This window comes from Cheilinus undulatus, linkage group 23, assembly GCF_018320785.1.
Source record: "Cheilinus undulatus linkage group 23, ASM1832078v1, whole genome shotgun sequence".
Classification (NCBI taxonomy): domain Eukaryota; kingdom Metazoa; phylum Chordata; class Actinopteri; order Labriformes; family Labridae; genus Cheilinus; species Cheilinus undulatus.
The window spans coordinates 5576307-5594338 of NC_054887.1; the positions used below are offsets into that span (position 1 = coordinate 5576307).

General features: G+C 40.6%; 5 non-coding genes across 5 annotated transcripts; 2 read left to right on the forward strand and 3 right to left on the reverse strand.

The window, feature by feature from the left end:
* Positions 1–2473: 2473 nt before the first annotated feature.
* trnaq-cug lies at positions 2474–2545 on the reverse strand. The gene has a single exon. It is a non-coding gene; the product is annotated as a tRNA-Gln (tRNA).
* A 1529-nt stretch (positions 2546–4074) lies between these two features.
* trnaq-cug lies at positions 4075–4146 on the reverse strand. The gene has a single exon. It is a non-coding gene; the product is annotated as a tRNA-Gln (tRNA).
* A 304-nt stretch (positions 4147–4450) lies between these two features.
* trnaq-uug lies at positions 4451–4522 on the forward strand. The gene has a single exon. It is a non-coding gene; the product is annotated as a tRNA-Gln (tRNA).
* A 564-nt stretch (positions 4523–5086) lies between these two features.
* On the reverse strand, positions 5087–5158 carry trnaq-cug. The gene has a single exon. It is a non-coding gene; the product is annotated as a tRNA-Gln (tRNA).
* Positions 5159–5457: 299 nt separating this feature from the next.
* On the forward strand, positions 5458–5529 carry trnaq-uug. Its single transcript has one exon. It is a non-coding gene; the product is annotated as a tRNA-Gln (tRNA).
* Positions 5530–18032: the final 12503 nt, after the last annotated feature.

Here is an 18032-nt window from a genome sequence, read left to right on the forward strand (position 1 = left end):
CATTCAATCTCAACAAGCCTGCAGGGTGTGAATACTGTAAGCAACCAACTCATCAGGCAGTCAGCACATGTGCAAATGCAGATAAATGAACATCAGTGTCAGAGCGCGACTTCCACTGCTCACTCTTAGCTGATCACCACCACGCACCTGTCCTATAGAGCCCGGCAGGAGTATCTACACTGTACGTCCGTGTGAGCTGATGTGAATTTGTGCATGTGTGGCAACCAGCCTGCCACTCTGTTTATCCTATAATCCGCCCTCTGAGGGCGAGTGTGCTAAACACAGATTGTGCTCCCCATGTAATCTACAAGGGCATCGTCACCAACATACGTGCAGGCACATATGCAAACATATGCAGCTTCAACTGGGTTGCCTTCAGATATTTCTCACAATAAATCTGTATGCAACCTCACACTGCCATATTAATAAAATTGGCATAAAGAACACAAATAATAAACAGAAACACCTCTCCCCTTGTACAAAAGCAAACACCCTCAGCAGCATGTGATAATTTCATTCAACCAATCAATGCTCATCAGCCCAGCAGCTGGGGGTACATAGGTGAGGCTCTTAGATAACATGTGCTCCTGACAAGATGAAACCACACACGTCCTCTCTCTCTAATACACACGACAAAACTCCCTGCACTCACTAACTGCATTGCTTAGTTGCACCCATGCACGCACATACACATACACTTCATCTCAAAGAATAAGCATAATAAGGGATTTATATGCAACTTCCTCTCTATGCAAAATCTAGCTTGGAGTAATACAGAGAAAAAGCAAAACACAAGGACACTCAGGGAGCTTGGTTACGAGCCTCCGTTTGACTCATTTTTGCTTAATTTCTGCTGTTTAGAATTAATTGTTCCTTCTTGTTGGGAGATGCGTCACGTTTGGTTTTACACGCTGATGTGGAACTTGTTTTCTCAGCACTGCAGGCTACAATGATAGTAGATCAATGTAAGGAAACTAGAAAACACAATTACACTTGCTGGCCACTTTATTAGGTACACCTGTTCCATTGCTTGTTAACACAAAGCTAATCAGCCAATCACATGGCAGCAACTCAATACATTTAGGCATTTAAACATGGTCGAGGTGACCTGCTGAAGTCAAACAGAGCATCTGAATAGGGAAGTAAAGGGATTTAAGCGACTTTATGCGTGGCGTTGTCAGTGGTGCCAGACTGGCTGGTCTGAGTATTTCAGAAAACACTGATCTACTGGGATGTCCATGCATAGCCATCTTTGGAGTTTACAGAGAATGGGCCAAAAAAGGGAAAAATGTGCAGTGAGTGGCATTCATTGGACAAAAAGATGCCCTGATGATGTCAGAGGAGACTATTTTGAGATGATATAATGACAACAGTAACTCAAATAACCACTCGTTACAGCCAAGGTATGCAGAATGCCATCTCTGAACACACAGCACATGAAAACTTGATGCAGATGGGCTAGAGCAGCAGAAGACCACACCAGTTGCCACTCCTGTCAGCTAAGAACAGACACCTGAGGCTACGATTCACACCAAAATAGGACAACAGAAGATTGGAAAATTAGTCTCGATTTCAGCTGCGATATTCAGATGGTAGAGCCACAATTTGGCATAAACAACATGAAAGCATGAATCCATCATGCCTTTTATCAGCAGCTCAGGCTGCTGTTGGTTGTGTAATGGTATGGGGGATATTTTCTTGCACACTTTGGGCCCCTTAGTATCACCTGAGCATTGTTTAAACTCCACAGCCTGCCTGAGTATTGTCGCTGACCATGTCCACCCCTTTATGACCACAGTGTAGCCATCTTCTGATGGCTACTTCCAGCAGGATAATGCACCACGCCACAAAACATCTCAAATTGGATTCTTGAACATGACAATGAGTTGACTGTACTCCAACAGCAAAGTCATCAGATCTCAATCCAGCAGTGACATTGTTGGGATGTGGTGGAACTGGAGATTCCCATGAATGTGTAGCCGACAAATCTGCAGCAACTATGTGATGCTATCATGTCAATATGGATTAAAATCTAAGGAATGTTTCCAACACCTTGTTAAACTAGACCACAAAGAATCAAGGTAGCTTGTTGCACTCTCATTCAGATTCATGAAACTATGGATTAATCACTTTTGAACTCATTTTATTGTATTCAACATGGTCATAAATGTATTCATCCATGGGGGTTTCTAGCCATGTGCTGCCTAGAAAGTCAAAGCATGCTGCTCGACTAACCCAGGGAGCATTCCCAACCAAGTGAAACTGTGTATCTATTTTGCAATGAAATGGTTAAATATGATGAGAGTATTAGTGAATAAAGTAAAAGGGAGGATTGGAGGGCTGAGACTTTCAATAGGGAACCACTAGTCTTGGGAAGAGAACGCCATCTTGCAGGAACAACCATTAGTTGTTCATGATTCCTTGCACACGCTAGCTCAAGGTCCAGGACTTGCACCTGGAAGGTCTCAAAATCAGGTCCCACCGAGATTTGAACTCGGATCACTGGATTCAGAGTCCAGAGTGCTAACCATTACACCATGGAACCAGTGTGGCTGCTGTAAGTGAAGACTGATGTATTATCTCGCATGCTTTTGAACATTGACAAATGTGAACAGAATAGGAACAAATGCTGATTTTTTTCAAAGAACAGCACAGACACACATTGTCACAGCCTAATCCATTATATATTTCTGTGTAGTTATTTTAGGAAACCAGAGTGCTTTTACACCACACAGCAGGGCCAGGCTGATTTAAGTCTGTTCCCAAATTGGACCAAAAATACAATAACACTGAAATTCTACCAAAACTCACTGATAACTTTCTGATACAGTAGAGAATGAACATCAGATACTTAAAAAATGGTTCGATGATAATAAATTATCACTTCACCTTGGTAGAACAAAATGCATGATTTTTGGAAACTAGGCTTTAAGATCAGAATAAATGAAATTGGAAATCTCCTATAAATGATGTTACAACCAAAATATCTAAATCCATTGCAATTCTGTATAAAGCTCAAGATTTCTTAAACCAGAAATCTTTGTGCACTCTCTATTCTTCACTCATTGTCCCATACATGACATACTGTGTAGAAGTTTAGGGAAACCCATATAAAACAAATATAAACTTGATTTTTCTGTCACAAAAAAAAAGCCACTCTAAGTATTATTATACAGTAAAAACCCTATCGTGAACCAACCAATCCTCTATTTTTGCAACTAAATATAGTAAAATTTTCAGACTTAGTTGAATACAATACAATACAAACAATGTATAAAGCTAAAACTGGACAATTACCAGAAAGTATCCAGAAGTTGTTTATAATGAGGCAGTCAGTACAATCTGAGAGGAACATTTATTTTAACATGCAGTACATTGGTAAGGCTCAGAAGACTGTATAAAAGTCAACTGGTTTTGAAATGCACCATGGAAAATGTAAGTTAATATGAATATGTTAGTATGCATGTATTCCTAATGAATGCAAACGACAATGCATCAGCATTGTTCTTGCTATGCACTTATTTCTGTGATGGTTATGTTTGTGTAAAATAAGAGGGGTAGGTTTTAATAAGCTTTGGCTTCTGCCTACACTCTTTCTGTTAGCGTGGTAATCTAGAAATTTCCCTTCAGTCTTGTTGCAAGTGAACCAAAATGAATTTTTCTTTCATTCATTCATAAAACCACTTCCGAGAATTTTACTACTTGGTGAGCGATCCAGCAACTGACTTGCAACTGTGCAGTACCCTCTTGTCAAAAAGAGTTTCAATCTCTATGGGACCTCCTGTGGTGGAACACGTTTGCTTGGTCTGGCATTCTCATACCTACAGATGAAGAACTTCTTTCCAGGTGAACTGGCCTTTCATTGTTTAGTGCTGCCAACTCTTTAGGCAGCAATCTCAGGTAACCACATTTGTACGACCAGAATTCAAAATGTCAGTTAAACACACAATCACAGCTGTCCTGGTCAAGTTAGGAATATGCAGTCTTTAAGAATGACTGATGAATTCTTTACCCTTTTGTTGGCCATGCTTTCAAAGCCAGTACCAGGATTTGAACATGGAAGGTCTCAAAATCAGGTCCCACCGAGATTTGAACTCGGATCGCTGGATTCAGAGTCCAGAGTGCTAACCATTACACCATGGAACCATGCTTTGTAGCTTTAAAGAAATACCTTTGCAACAGCACAAACACACATTGTCACAGCCTGCTCCATGATATATGACCTGGGGAGATATCTTAGGAAACCAGGGTGCTTTTAAACCACACCGCTGGACCAGGCTGATTTAAGTCTGTTCCTAAATTGGACCAACAATACATTTACATTGCAATTTTATCAAAACTCACTGATAAAACCTCTTTGGAGAATCTGTCATCCTGGTGGGTGATTCAACAACTGACTTTCCAGTAGTCCCCTCCTGTCAAAAACAACACCCAAGACAATGGGCACCATGGCCCCATGGTGTAATGGTTAGCACTCTGGACTTTGAATCCAGTGATCTGAGTTCAAATCTCAGTGGGACCTGCTGTTAAAGACTACATCTGCTATGCATGATGTTCAAAATCAGCAGAGCCAACCTTCAGTTTGACATGACAGGTATGGTAAACTGCAACTGTGAAGTACCTTTTCATGATACTTTTATTCTGAAGTGTTTCCGGGATAGTTCCTCGGTTGTTGCAGTAACATGCAAAGTTGATTTGGTGATTAACTTTCCTTTAGTCTTTGCTTGATGTAAATGATTTGAAAATACCGGATTATTTGTATATTAGCTCAAATACCATCTCCATCTCTATTTACATCTTGTTCTCTGCTCAAAAAAGATGTTTTGAATTTCTAACATGATGGGAAATAATCTCAAAAGGACTCATATTCTGGTCTTGTTAAAGACCACCAGTCAGTGCAAAATCTCAGTCTGAGACTAAAAACTCAACAGCTTGTCTTAGCTGTGAGAGAGTCTCAGATGTGAGTCTTTAGAGTTTTTTCACAGTCCTCTGGAGTAAGGCTGGCATTAGTTGGTTAAAGTCTTAGACTGTTCCTGGAGCACGGCAGCCACAGTTCAGGGACTTGCACCTGGAATGGCTTAAAGTCAGGTCCCACCGAGATTTGAACTCGGATTGCTGGATTCAGAGTCCAGAGTGCTGACCATTACACCATGGGACCGACGTTTAAGCTGCACTGATCAGAGTCATTCATTGGCTGGAAGGATGTTGTCTCTGGGCACGTCAAAGTAATGAGAATAAGACAACAAACGCTGTTTTTTAAAAAGAAATACCTTTGCAACAGCACAAACACATTTTCCCAGCCTGCTCCATGATATAGAACCTGGGGAGATATCTTAGGAAACCAGGGTGTACACCACACAGCTGGACCAGGCTGATATAGGTATGTTCCCTAATTGGACCAACAACACATTAACACTCCAATTCTATCAACAAAACACCCAACAATAAGCATAGCAAGGTCCCATGGTGTAATGGTTAGCACTCTGGACTTTGAATCCAGTGATCCGAGTTCAAATCTCGGTGGGACCTGCTGTCAAAGGTGAATATATGAAGCCTGTCTTATGGGAGTTTTCACTGTTGACGACACTCTGTGCTTTCAAAACACTCTGGCTTGGACAGCTTTAACAATTCTTCCACAAGAACCTCTTTCCAAGTAGACTGGTCTTTCATGGCGTTTGTTCTGCTGACTCTTTGGACAGAAATCTCAGGGTAACCACATCTGTACAGCCAGGCGACTACTTCCAAAATTGAAAATATCAATCAAGCAGCTAGCACACAATCACAGCTGCCCTGACATGTCAGCAATACACCATCATATAAGCAAATATAACCTGGGAAGCTATTTTAGGAAACTGGGGTGTTTGTACACCTCATGGCTAGGCAAGGCTGATTTAAATCTGTTCACAATTTGGATCAAGAATACATTAACACTACAAATCTGGCCAGCTGACTACATCCAGAAATGAAAGCACCATTCAAGAATCTAGCACTCACTAGACCAGTGGTTCTCAACACTCAGGACCCCTTTAGGGGTCGCAAGACACTAAGAAGGGGTCGCCAGATGCCTTAGGAAAAATTAAAATATTTTAAAATGGTATCAAACTGTATATTTTAGCCATTTTAATGAAAATATATGCAGGAAATTAGTAAAATGTAAAATAAAAGAGTTTTATCAGTAGCATCCTGAGTAACTGTTCCCTTATCTGGGAGCTGAAAAGCATCTCTAACTGTAATAGCGTTTTTCTCTTAAAAATACCCATTAGTGCCACTGTTTAACCAGTTTCCCTAACCAATTTTGCCACTATCATTGGCAACTTTTCATCAATTTTTGCTCAACTGGGACCCTTTTTGCCACTTTTTACCCACTTGTGCCACTTTATACCAATTTTAACCTGTTTTCATCACTTTTTTCCCACCATTTTAACACATTGTTTACACATTTTTGTCATTTTTTTTGCCCATTGTTGCTTCTGTTGACCCATAATTAGAACTATGAGCTATTTCTGCCAGTTTGTGCCTATTTTTTTTTGCCTCAGTTAACCCATTTTTGCCTGTTCCAACCACTTTTTTTCCACTTCTGACTTCCATTTCAACAAATTTGCCATCTGTTTTTGCCACTTTAACCCATTGTGGCTACTTTTAGAATCTCATTTCACCACTTTTTCCAACAATTTTAGCCATTTGTACACCATTTTAGCAATTTTAACCCACTTTAATACTGTTTATAAGAAAATGTGTTTACATTTTTAAGAAGGCTGTATACGAAGGTGCAAATGAATAAGAAAAGATATTTGGGATATTTGTTGCTTTGATAAGAGTGGTTATTCAGGTTAAATGTATGGATATGACAGCTTAACTTAAACATGGGCCCAAAGTTTGAATGGGTCCCAGAAAGAGAGTTGAGTTCAGTGTGGAAGAAGTTGACTGGCTTGCCCAGTGCCCTGCCTTCAACCCAACTGAGCACCTTTTGGATGAAGTGGAATGGAGATTATGAGCCAGGCCTTCTTATCCAATATCAGTGTGTGACCTTATTTGTGCTCTACAGAATGAGAGAGCACATCTTCTCACTTCAAAATCTAGCTGAAAGGGGCAAACTCCATATTGACATCACAGTCCCTGCTGGTCCAGTGTCCTAATACTTTTGTCCATATAATGTATGTCCTCGCTTTCCCTTGTGTTCGTGCCTTACCAGACTTACGTCAACATCTCTTCAACCTCACTTTACAGTGATGTGCATCATACAATGCTTCTACCAAAATAGCTGGTTTCTTTGTCTGAAATGCTTTCATCTGCTTCGTCACCTGCGGGCCTCCCTGATCCCACAATGACTCAAACATTTGCAGACCTCATCGTCCTAATTAGGCTCAATAGACTATTGAGAGAACACAAAAGGGCTTCTTTTGCATCCACTGTCCATGAGGATGTTTTATGAGAACTTGGAATGTCACTGGCAATCTACCCGAGGGCCGGTCTCCTCCCCACATAAAGCTCTTTTCAGCAGAGCAGGTCTACATCACTCAGAGTCAGCCATGCATCATCCCACGCTGTGGAGGACTGCAGAGTACTTCTGATGCCAGGAGGGTAATGCTGTCTATCATATCCAGCCTTTGAGTTTCTATTAGTGAAGTCAGTGCTTTATATTTGGAGTTGAAGGCCGAGCAGATGCAATCCTTAAAATATTTGTTAAAGAGAGCTGCTTAAATCCAGGCTGTCTTTTCACCTGAAGACTTGTTGCAGGGTAAAACAACTGTTAATACATGTCAGAGCTTGTAGCATAGTTCACATGAAAGCCAGTGAACATTTGTCCATTTTCAGAGAGGATGCTGAGAGTTTGCTGCACTCCTAAGGGAACCTGCCTGCATACATCAAATGTAAAACACTTCTGGCTTGGTTTCGAAGAAAACACCAGATCTTTATCTCTAAATTTTAAGACTACCCACAATGCCTCTGTTCTCAGTTTGTTTATAGGGTAGTTATTAAGTTTCTTGGCCCATATAGACTGGATGGAACATTTGTGCCTTTACACCAGATGAGACACGGACTGTTTTCTACCTGATGTGTAGTCGGCATGTTTTTGCTGGCATACCTCTAGAAGGGCGGATGGGATGAACACGGTTTTTAGTTAAGCCTCTGCACAGAAAAGTCGACAGATGCTAAGTTTTAAATCTGAGCTGTGAGTGACTCAGACGTGGGTGAAAACCAGAGTGAGGGGAGCAAAGCAGAGAAGGACTAAGCAGCAACAATGAGTTGGCGACATTGCAGATTGTGGTTTGATTAGTCAGGGCTCAGGGGATGATTGACATGTTGAAGAGGAGGATGTTGATCATTCTGGTTTGACTGATTACTTAAAAAAATGTAAATGGAGTTTGGAGAAAAAGGCCTTTATTTAAGGTTAAAGCCAGTGGTTTTAGAGGGTGTTTTAGGCAGCCTTAGGTTTAAATGTATTAAGGCTGAACACCTGCAAACTAACCTTGCAGAGCAGATGGGTATGCCTGTTTCTGTGTTTCTCACTGGCAAATCCATCTTGCAAAGCTCCCATCTGAACATTTACAAAGTGACAGGACCAGTCAGCGATGAGGGGCAGTACTTTCAGGCGCGGCGGAGTCGCGAGCAAGCAGCAACAAGAGGCCGGTGCAATCGTGGCAGAAGACATTAGCAAGGATGCTGCTAAAGCTCCAGTTTTGTCAGAATTTGACGACATTTCTTCATTAAAAGAAGAAGAAAGAACAGCAGTGAGTTGTTTTCTTTTCTAAAAATCACAAAGTCATGTACTGACATGTTTACAGTCACCATGGTTTATGTTATGCAGCTTTCTTTGGAGTTTACGCCTCGGTTGGGGCGCAGCTCAATAGTGGCAACATCACGTGTTTTGTTGCTCTGATTGGCTCGTAGAGATATGACAGACAGAACCCTCTGAGTATTTTTCAAAGGCTCTGCCCTTTCCCAAATGCCAGGTTACCCCAAATTAACATGAGCATGAAAAATGAAATCATAGCTATTTTTTTCACCAACATGTCTCATCTAAACTTTTTTTTTTTCCAGGACAACCTGGGATTTAAGAATATAGCTACCACAGTAATGTCAATTGAATGTTTAAAAAGTTTTAGGACTCTAAAGACAAAAGAAAAAACAAATTGGAATTTGAAACTCAATTTTTTTTATTGATAACACACAATAAACAATAGTGACTGAGCATTTTCTTTGCACAGACTTGTTCTCCCATCTCTTGGGGACAAAACAGTGAAAAAATAAACATTTGTGTCCAACAATTTTCAAAATATCTACATACATACAAAGAAGAGTCCATGCGCTGTTTTTGCAGTTTGATTTATTTGTGCTATTCCTTTAAGCAGTAGAGATGCAACATCTTGATTGCCCCTCCCACAATGCATTGCATGTAAACATTGCCCTCAACCAATATGGCGCTACCCACCGAAGAAAGCCAAAGTACATGATGGAAAATTGATTCAAAATGGACAAAAAGGTGCTTATTATCAGATCTAACACAGTGGATTTAATCTTTAAAGACCCTGAAAAATCACCAAAGTCCCGGGCTTGCCAGAATGGCGTCCTTTAGGACTACGGAGACATCGAGGGTAACAAAAAGGTCTGCTTTCAGAGGGAGAAAAGAGTGTCTGAGACCTATGGTTCAAAAGTAATCAACGTTTTAATAAACTGTGTCAGTTCTTGTTGTATACGACAACGCCGCCCTCAGAGACCCCGGAAAGTAAGCCAAGTTCCAGGCTCACTAGAAAATGTTCTGTAAGAGTTACGAATGTATGGAGAAGGTATTAAGAAAGGCACAACACAGAGCTTTCACAGGAAAAAACAAGTTATGAAAAAGTTAGGTGTACGACTTACAGTTCAAAGTTAATCAGTTTACCTGCGGCACGGATCCGTGTCACATGAGCTCTCAGGTGTAATTATGATGCTAACAGTACTACTTTCACACTGGCTCTTTGTTTACCTCTCTGAACAATTTTAGCATGCTAATCAAACAAAAAAAGAAAACTAGACGTTGGACGGCTTGACAACTTCAGCCATACTGTCATATATCTCACTGTATTTCTTCATGTTTAAGTCTATCCCAGTGAATGGATGTAATGTTGATGTCTAACTCTCAGCTGAAGTCCTCCATGTGGTGTTTTCCACTGATTCTATTATCAGTTTCTCCCTCTTAGCAGTGAATGGAGTGTGTTCCATATTTCTTCAGAGGACAAGACAAGCTTTGAAAAGCCTCCTTTCTCTCTCCCAAGGATAAGCAGATTTAATATGAGGAAGGGAAATGGCCCGATGAACCTTCCCCCAGCCTGGCACTGTAACATTCTGTTCCCCAGGACATAAAAGCCAATGTGTCCCTGTAATGTGCGTACAGTCCTGAGGCCTTCAGCAATCTAGTGTGCAATACTTGATAAGATACAACAAGGTTAGTAATAAAAGACTTTTGTCTGGCCCTGTCAGCACAAGATGTACTTCTTTTTTTTTCTCTTTGTGGAAGAAAGAATCAGCGTACAGGGTTGTTCTTTGCCAATGACAGATCAGTAAGATTTGAATACTATTTCTTTTTGTTACAAGCTTATAATTGTCTGCCATATTATTGATGTTTAACTGATAAAAAGTCGCCTGGTATGAGTGACTTGGCTATTTTATGTCAACAAGCATTGCTAAAGAAACGAAATTGAGCTGATTCATGCACAGTTCAGCGTTACAAACGTCTGTTCTTAACTGTATCCACATCTGAGATTCAGGGCGTTTCACATCTAACCTGTGTGGTTCACATAAAACAAAACGAAGCTCAGCGTTAGTTCATGCAGGACATGGCAGCCATGGGTCCAGGCATGATCGGCTAACGGGCCAGTTGCTCCCACAGCCAATCACAGCTCTTTCTCTGAACACAGCAGTGACATACTTCTCACTAATCGCTGCTTGCATTAATGCTGATGCACCACGCTTAACCTCCTCCACCCCAGCCTCCTCCTTTATAGCAGGGGTTCTCAACGTGAGGGTCAGGGCCCTCTTGGGGGTCATAAGACACAGAGAAGGGGTTGGTCTATGCCTTAAAGAAACGACTAATAAAAATATATATTTCAAATTGTATTTTTTACCAATCTTTATGGATGAATGTATCTGTATAAATCTGTAAAAGGTAAGTCTGCTCACAGACAAACCCTCCCCAGCTGTGATTTACTGATGATATCAATGTGTGCATGTTTGATCAGTATGAATGTTGTTGCTTTATTTTGGAGCTGAAAAGTGTGTCGAAGTAGTATTGGGTTCTGATGTTGGAAGTTGAACCTAATTTTGCCACTATTATTTGCCACTTTACATCAACTTTGGCACAATTCAGACCAATGCTGCTTCTTTTAACTCACTTTTTGCCCCTTTGCATCAGTTTTGCCAATTTTTAATCAAATTTCATCACTTTTTCCCACCAATATTTGCTAATTTTAGCACTTTTTGTGAGTTGAATGTATGGCTTTTAATGAACAGCATCTGAGAGTGAGGAACTCTGACAGTAATTTGTGAAATTATGAGACCAGCACAGCAGAAGTGGAGGTTTGACTAATGAGAGGAGCAAATTCTCCTGGTTCGACGAGCTTGATGTAATTCTAGGAACTGAACCAGCTGACATGATGACCAACGGCTTCTTGACAAACATCAACCTACCTTTCAGATGAAATGACCCGCTGGCCCCCAGTGGAAGGAGGCTTTAACCACTGCCTCAAGGTCAGGGGCTCTTAACCTTTTCAGCCTCCAACCCCAAAGGGAAGGTGCCAGACGCCAGAGACCCCCACTGTACCTGAAGGTGGTTGAACAAAGCCATGAACATCAAAGAATAGTCATGTGCAGACAAGGCCGCACATAAGGGGGGAAAAAGGGGAGAGGTTACGGGGCTAAGCCAAACTGGGGGTCCATGAAAGTCAGCAAAATCATGGTCCACTGTGAAGTTAATCTGTGAAACAGTTATTTTATATTTAACCTGATTGATTACCACTGTCATCAAAGAAACAAACATATTTTCTAAATTCATTTGTGTTGTAGTAAATAGCCTTCTTAAAAATGTAAATCCCTTTTCTTGAAGCAGAATTAAAATGGGTAAAAAATGGCTAAAATTGGAGGAAAAGGTGTTGAAATGAGATTTTAAAATGAACAGAAATGGGTTAGAAATATCAACAACTTTATAAGATTGGCAAATAATGAGAACAAAATGGCAGAAACAGGCATACAGCAGTCGGGAAAGACAGAGTGGGTTTCAATTGGCAGAAATGGGTGGCAGATTTGGTGAAATGGGATGATTATGTGATTTGAACAAGTAAAAACGGGCTTAACAAGTGGTTAAATGTGGTTACAATTTAGGAAAAAGGGTGTAAAAATGGTTAAAAAGGGTTAGTAGTGGCAATAATGGGCCATCGGAGGCAACAATAGGTGGAAAGTGGCAAGAATTGGTTTAGAAGTGGCAAAAACAGGCAGACAAAAATGGGTTTTAAGTGGCAAAAAAAGTCTTAAAATTGGAAACAAGTGGTGGGAAAATGGGTTAAAATTTGGTGAAATTGGTGTAAATGTTATGATCCGAAGATCATGGTTTTAATGTTGGACCCAATTTGCAGAACCGGACACAGCTGAAGCAGCTTTAAAAGATTTCTTGAGGGGAAACAGGCAGTGGAGGGAGGGGAATCTTACCTCCGCAGGAGAAGGGGACTCAGTGAAGGCGTGAGGGCTGCAGGAGTGAGGCTTTGAGGGGAGAGACTGGTGAGTGGATCCGGAGAGAGAGTTAGGCAGCGTGGCAGAGATTGGGCTTGCACTGGCGGCTGGTGGAGGCTCGTGGAAGGAACGAAGGAGAAGGCAGGATTAATCTCAAGGTAACTCGCGTAGTACAAATTACTCAGATTAACTCAGAGTGACACTGAAAGCACTAGGAGTCGGCTGATACCACTGTGAAAGTGGGAATCATCTGGCCCTGGTGAAGGCGCTGAGCAGAGCCTAAAGCTGCATTCCAGAAAAGTGGAAAGTCTGAGTTTTCCAACCTCTGACCAGGAAAAGTGCACTGGAACGCCACTCAAACTGGGAGGTCCTGGTCGCGAAGTCGGAGAAAAAATATCTACCCCAACTTCACGGAGTTGCTTCAATCTGATGTCACTCGACAATGGCGGCGCCCATGGAGACTCAGACCGTGAATGGTAAAACATAATTTACTAGATTATAAAAATATATATCGTCTTTTTTCCTCCTCTATTTGACTGATTGTGAGAAGGCAGGTTTGCTGGAGGTCAAAATGTCTTTTGAGAAACAAAACAAAAAACAGCTTATCGTGATCAGCCATCTTTGGTGTTTACATTCGTCTGGAACGCTTTGAGGTCGCAACTGGTACAATCCGAGTGGGATAAGTCCGACTTCCCACTTTTCTGGAATGCAGCATTAGAGCAGGGTGGTGATTGCAGTGATGAGACACAGGTGTGCAGGAGCCGGGAGAGTCAGTGCAGGTGAAGACGCCCAGTCTCTGTAAAGAGAGCACAAGAACTCTGAGCAGGAAGTGGTCACACAGGAAGTCAACAAAATAAAATCGTAAACTGCAAATCGCCACGGTAACCTGGCAAAAGTAGGTAAAAAGATGCAAAAATTGTGCAAAAGTGGATATAAAGTGGGAAGCATAGTGGCAAATTTGGGTTGTTGAAAAATGGCACAAAAAATACTTTCAACATCAGAACCCAATAATCGTTTGACACTTTTCAGCTCCAGAGGAAAAAAGAAATCTATTCATGCTGCTGACAAACACACAAGCCTTGATATCACCAATAAATCACAGCTGGAGAGGCCCGTTCTCTGGGTTTATCAAAGACTTAGAATATTCTACTGGCAGAATTACCTTTATCATCTTTGACTACTTTGATTTCAGCATGACCATCACAGAATGCTTTTTAATTTTTTATGCAACTATTTTTATGTGTATATTTTCATAAAAATGGGTAAAATATACAATTTGAAATCCATTAGGAAAATCTTATTTAAAGGTATCTGGGGACCCATTCTCAGTGTCTCGCAACCCCCTTAGGGGGTCCCAACCCCCATGTTGAGAACCCCTGTTCTACTGACATCAGCTGGATTGTTTTGACCCACATCTGAGGGTGATTGCTGTGAACAGAGCCAAGAAGGGAAAAAGTCTATTTTGGAAAAAATGAGCCAGGAGTGAAAGCACCCTCAGTCTGGATGCTTGTGCCACAAACTAACCATGCATGGGTGTGTGCGTGGCATAGTATGGACTGCTGCAAATCCAGATTTGAATGCAGGAATAACTAAGTTACACCGCTGCATGGGAGGGTTAAACAAGAACCTTATCATACTCCTGTTTCTATAATCCTGCAGAGAAAGCATCCACGCTGGTAGCAGCTCCCTCCAGTTTATTTGCCTGTGATAGATTTTATTCTTCCTTTTCTAATGGAGCCCAGCTCTGTGCCACCTGTTAAACATAGGTGGTAGAAATAGAAACAGAAATCCAGCCTGTGTGTGAATGTGTGCAGGTGTGGTTCAGCTTCAGGGAAACCAAGAGACAATATGTGTGAGAATTAGGGAGAACATTCTGGACCTTCACAGCCTGTTAGTTGAGTGCTGCTGTCAACTAAACTCACTCTAGCAAATAAAAAAAAAAGGAAAACAGAACGAGCAATCAGCAGGCAGAGGCATCTGAGCCCGTCTGGCAAATCAAAACATGGTTGTTTGAATTATCTAGTCCTGCCGTGCCACCCCAGCCCAGTGTTTTCAGAACTGACCCAGTGTAGCTGAAATGAGGCCAAATAAGCCTTCACAATCAATTAAGCGCTTTGGGCCTCTTGGCTTATTTGCTTAGCCAAACTGGAACAACTAGTTTGTAATAAATAAGGTTGAAGAAAAGGAGGAAAACATGATTTTTCGCATGAATTCAAATAGTGAAATATGTAGATTAGTACTTCAGAGAGTTGATAAATGCCATAGATGAAAAAGAAAAAAAAATCCGACAAGGCTGGAAAACAAATCTCTTCAGCCAGCTGCTTCAGCAGCCTCTCATGGTCTGCTTTTATAATGAGTGCTTGTCCATCACCTTTCAACAGTGACTCACGTCCTGATGACCAGTACAGACTGGATGGCCACTTCACTCAAGATGGGTAAATAGAGGGATGAGATGTTATCTTTTTGTTTTTATTCTTTTCAACTTCAGGCTACAGAACAAAGCCCACCATCATGACGGTTTAAACGCATTTTAAACGTAGATCTTTTTTAATCATCAGGAAAAATACTACCACTCACAGTGGGATACATTCCCCCTAACTGATTTCTTATTTTTTGGCATATTTGTCACACTTAAATGTTTAGGATCATTAAACAAATTTTAATTTTGGACAGAAATAACCCTGGAAAATACAAAATGCTCTTTTTAAATGATCATTCATTTATTAAGAGAAGTAAGCTGTCCAATCCCACCTAGCCCTATGTAAGGAAAGTCAATGTTAAGTCATGAATTAAACTGTCATTTACTATATTTTTCACAAAGCTGAGTTCAATTTTACCAGCCACACCTAGACTTAAAGATCTCAAAAAGCAACACATCAAAAGAAATTCAAGAACAGATGAGAAAGAAAAGTCATATCAGTCTGGAAAGGGTTACAAACCCATTTCTACGGCTCTGGGACTCCACCGAACCACATGGAGAGACATTACCCACAAACGGAGAAAACTTGGAACAGTGGTGAACCTTCCCAGGAATGTTTGCCCTACCAATATAACTCAAAGAGCACTTGACTCATCCAGAGTGGGTCAAAATTCCTCCACAGTGATGAGAAACACTCATCACCAGTTATCACAAACGCTCGATTTCAGTTGTTGCTGCCAAGGGTGGAACAACCGGTTATTAGGTTCAGGGGGAAATTACTTTTCAAATAGGGTCAGAGAGGTTTGGATTTTTTTCCACCCTTAAAAAAATTAAATAACCATTCAAACACTGCATTTTGTATTTCCTTGGGTTGTCTTTGTGAAATATAAATATTGGTTTGATGATCCAAAACATTTAAGAGTGATAAATATGCAAAAATGTCAGGAATCAGAAAGGGGGCAAATACTTTTTCACAGCACTGTATATTAATACGATCATTTCTAAAAGCCAGAGTCCTGAAACACAAATAAGATTTCAAACTGCCTCCATGCAGATATGGCAAACAGCCTGTAAAATAGAAAGAGACTAATGTGACTATTTTGCAAAGAAAGTTGTAAGACTGATAAAACTACTTCCTGTTTCGTGGCAAACACCAGTTGCCATGACTACATTTTTGATGTGACCTGAGTTTGGGCTGACTTGTTTTCATGTTCATTTTAAAGGAAATTATAACCTTCCCAAGAATGTAATAAATCCCTCTAAATGTCACTGTTATTACACTTGCAATATGAAGCCATCGCATATGTGGGAAATATATTACGTTTGTGAGAATATTAGATTAAAAGCTGGAGATTTGCAACACACTTGTGGTTTATTACATTTGTGGGCAGTTAAATCTGCTAACTGCAAAGAGAATCAGCATGAGAAGTAAACATTACATGCAGAGCTTCTCCAGCAGTAAACAGCGATTGTGTAAAATGTCATGAATGCTTGCTGCCTGTCATCACTTTCCAAAACAAAAAAACCCTAAATAAAAATGACTGCTCTTTTTCTGTACAGTGGATGAAGGAGAAGTGAATAAACACTCATTCCTGTGTCCTTATGTGTGTCAATTTGTGTTAGAAAGAGCGGTGAATAATGTGCGTGGGAGGATACATTAGCAACAACCTCAGCTCACTTTAAATTTTCCAGGAAAAACCTGCGTGAAAGGTGCGTGTAAATTAGAGGCAGCTTTTTTATTATAATTTGACAGGTTCATGCACACAAAACCAACACAAGGCAGCATTTCCTGAAGCTGAATTAAGCATCTGTCATCGGATGTCTTTTTGTTTATCATCTATTAATTCAGCAGGACATAAACCTGCACTTAGTTGAGTGATAAAATACCATGTTCTTGAGATTCAATATATTTACTAAGTGTCTGGTAAACTACGTGTGAGGCTTGATAATGTTTTATGCTTTCCAAACTCTGCTCTCCCATTGGGCTTAATTTACAGCGAGTATATGCCTCCAAAGGGTGAAATAACTGCGTAACCTCTTGTAGGAATAATTGCTTGGTGTTAGGGTGATGTATGAACAAGGAAATGTTTGTTAACAAGTGCGGACTTTATCATAAAAAACAAGTGTAAAGTAATGGTTCAAAGGCATGAATTATGTAGAGCATAGCAAATCAGAAAAAATGCAAACATGGCAGCTCTTTAAGTTGGGCTCCTTCCTTTGCTGCTGATGTTATGCATGTCTTATTATCTGTCCTCGTGGAGTATGTATTCTGTCTCCTGCTAAGCCTACTGCTCTCACTTGTACATGAAAGTATTGGTTTATAAAAGTAATTTCACATGAGGGACCGGAGCCCTTATCTGAGTACATTAGACCAGTGGATCTGTGGCAAGGCACACTAAGGCAGGTCTAGGTGTGCCGTGGGAATTTGCACCATGCATTATTACTACAACTTAATGCCAAGTACTGTAATAAGGCCTGCCCACAGATCTGGACCCCTGAAAAACCCCAGAGAATGGCGTGGTGATTTATTGATGATGTCAGTGCATGTGTGTTGGATCAGTAGCATTGGTGCTGGCATCCTGGCTAACAGTTCCCTCATTAAGAGCTGAAAAGCATGGCAAGCTATTATTGGGTTGAAATGGTGCTGAAATTATTAATTCATGCTATTTTTAAACATGTTAACCAAATTTTCTACTCATTTTTGCCACTTCTTTAGACAACTGAAACCCCTTTGCTGCTTTTTTTTGCCACTTATTTCTAGTTTTTAACCTATTTTTGCCACTTTTTTGGAACTTTTTGGCACACTTAACCCATTTTTCTACCTTTTTGCCACTTTTCATCCAATTTTGCTATTGTTTGGTCATTTTTTCCATCACTTTTAACCCTTTACCTACTGAGCCGGCGCCGGTGC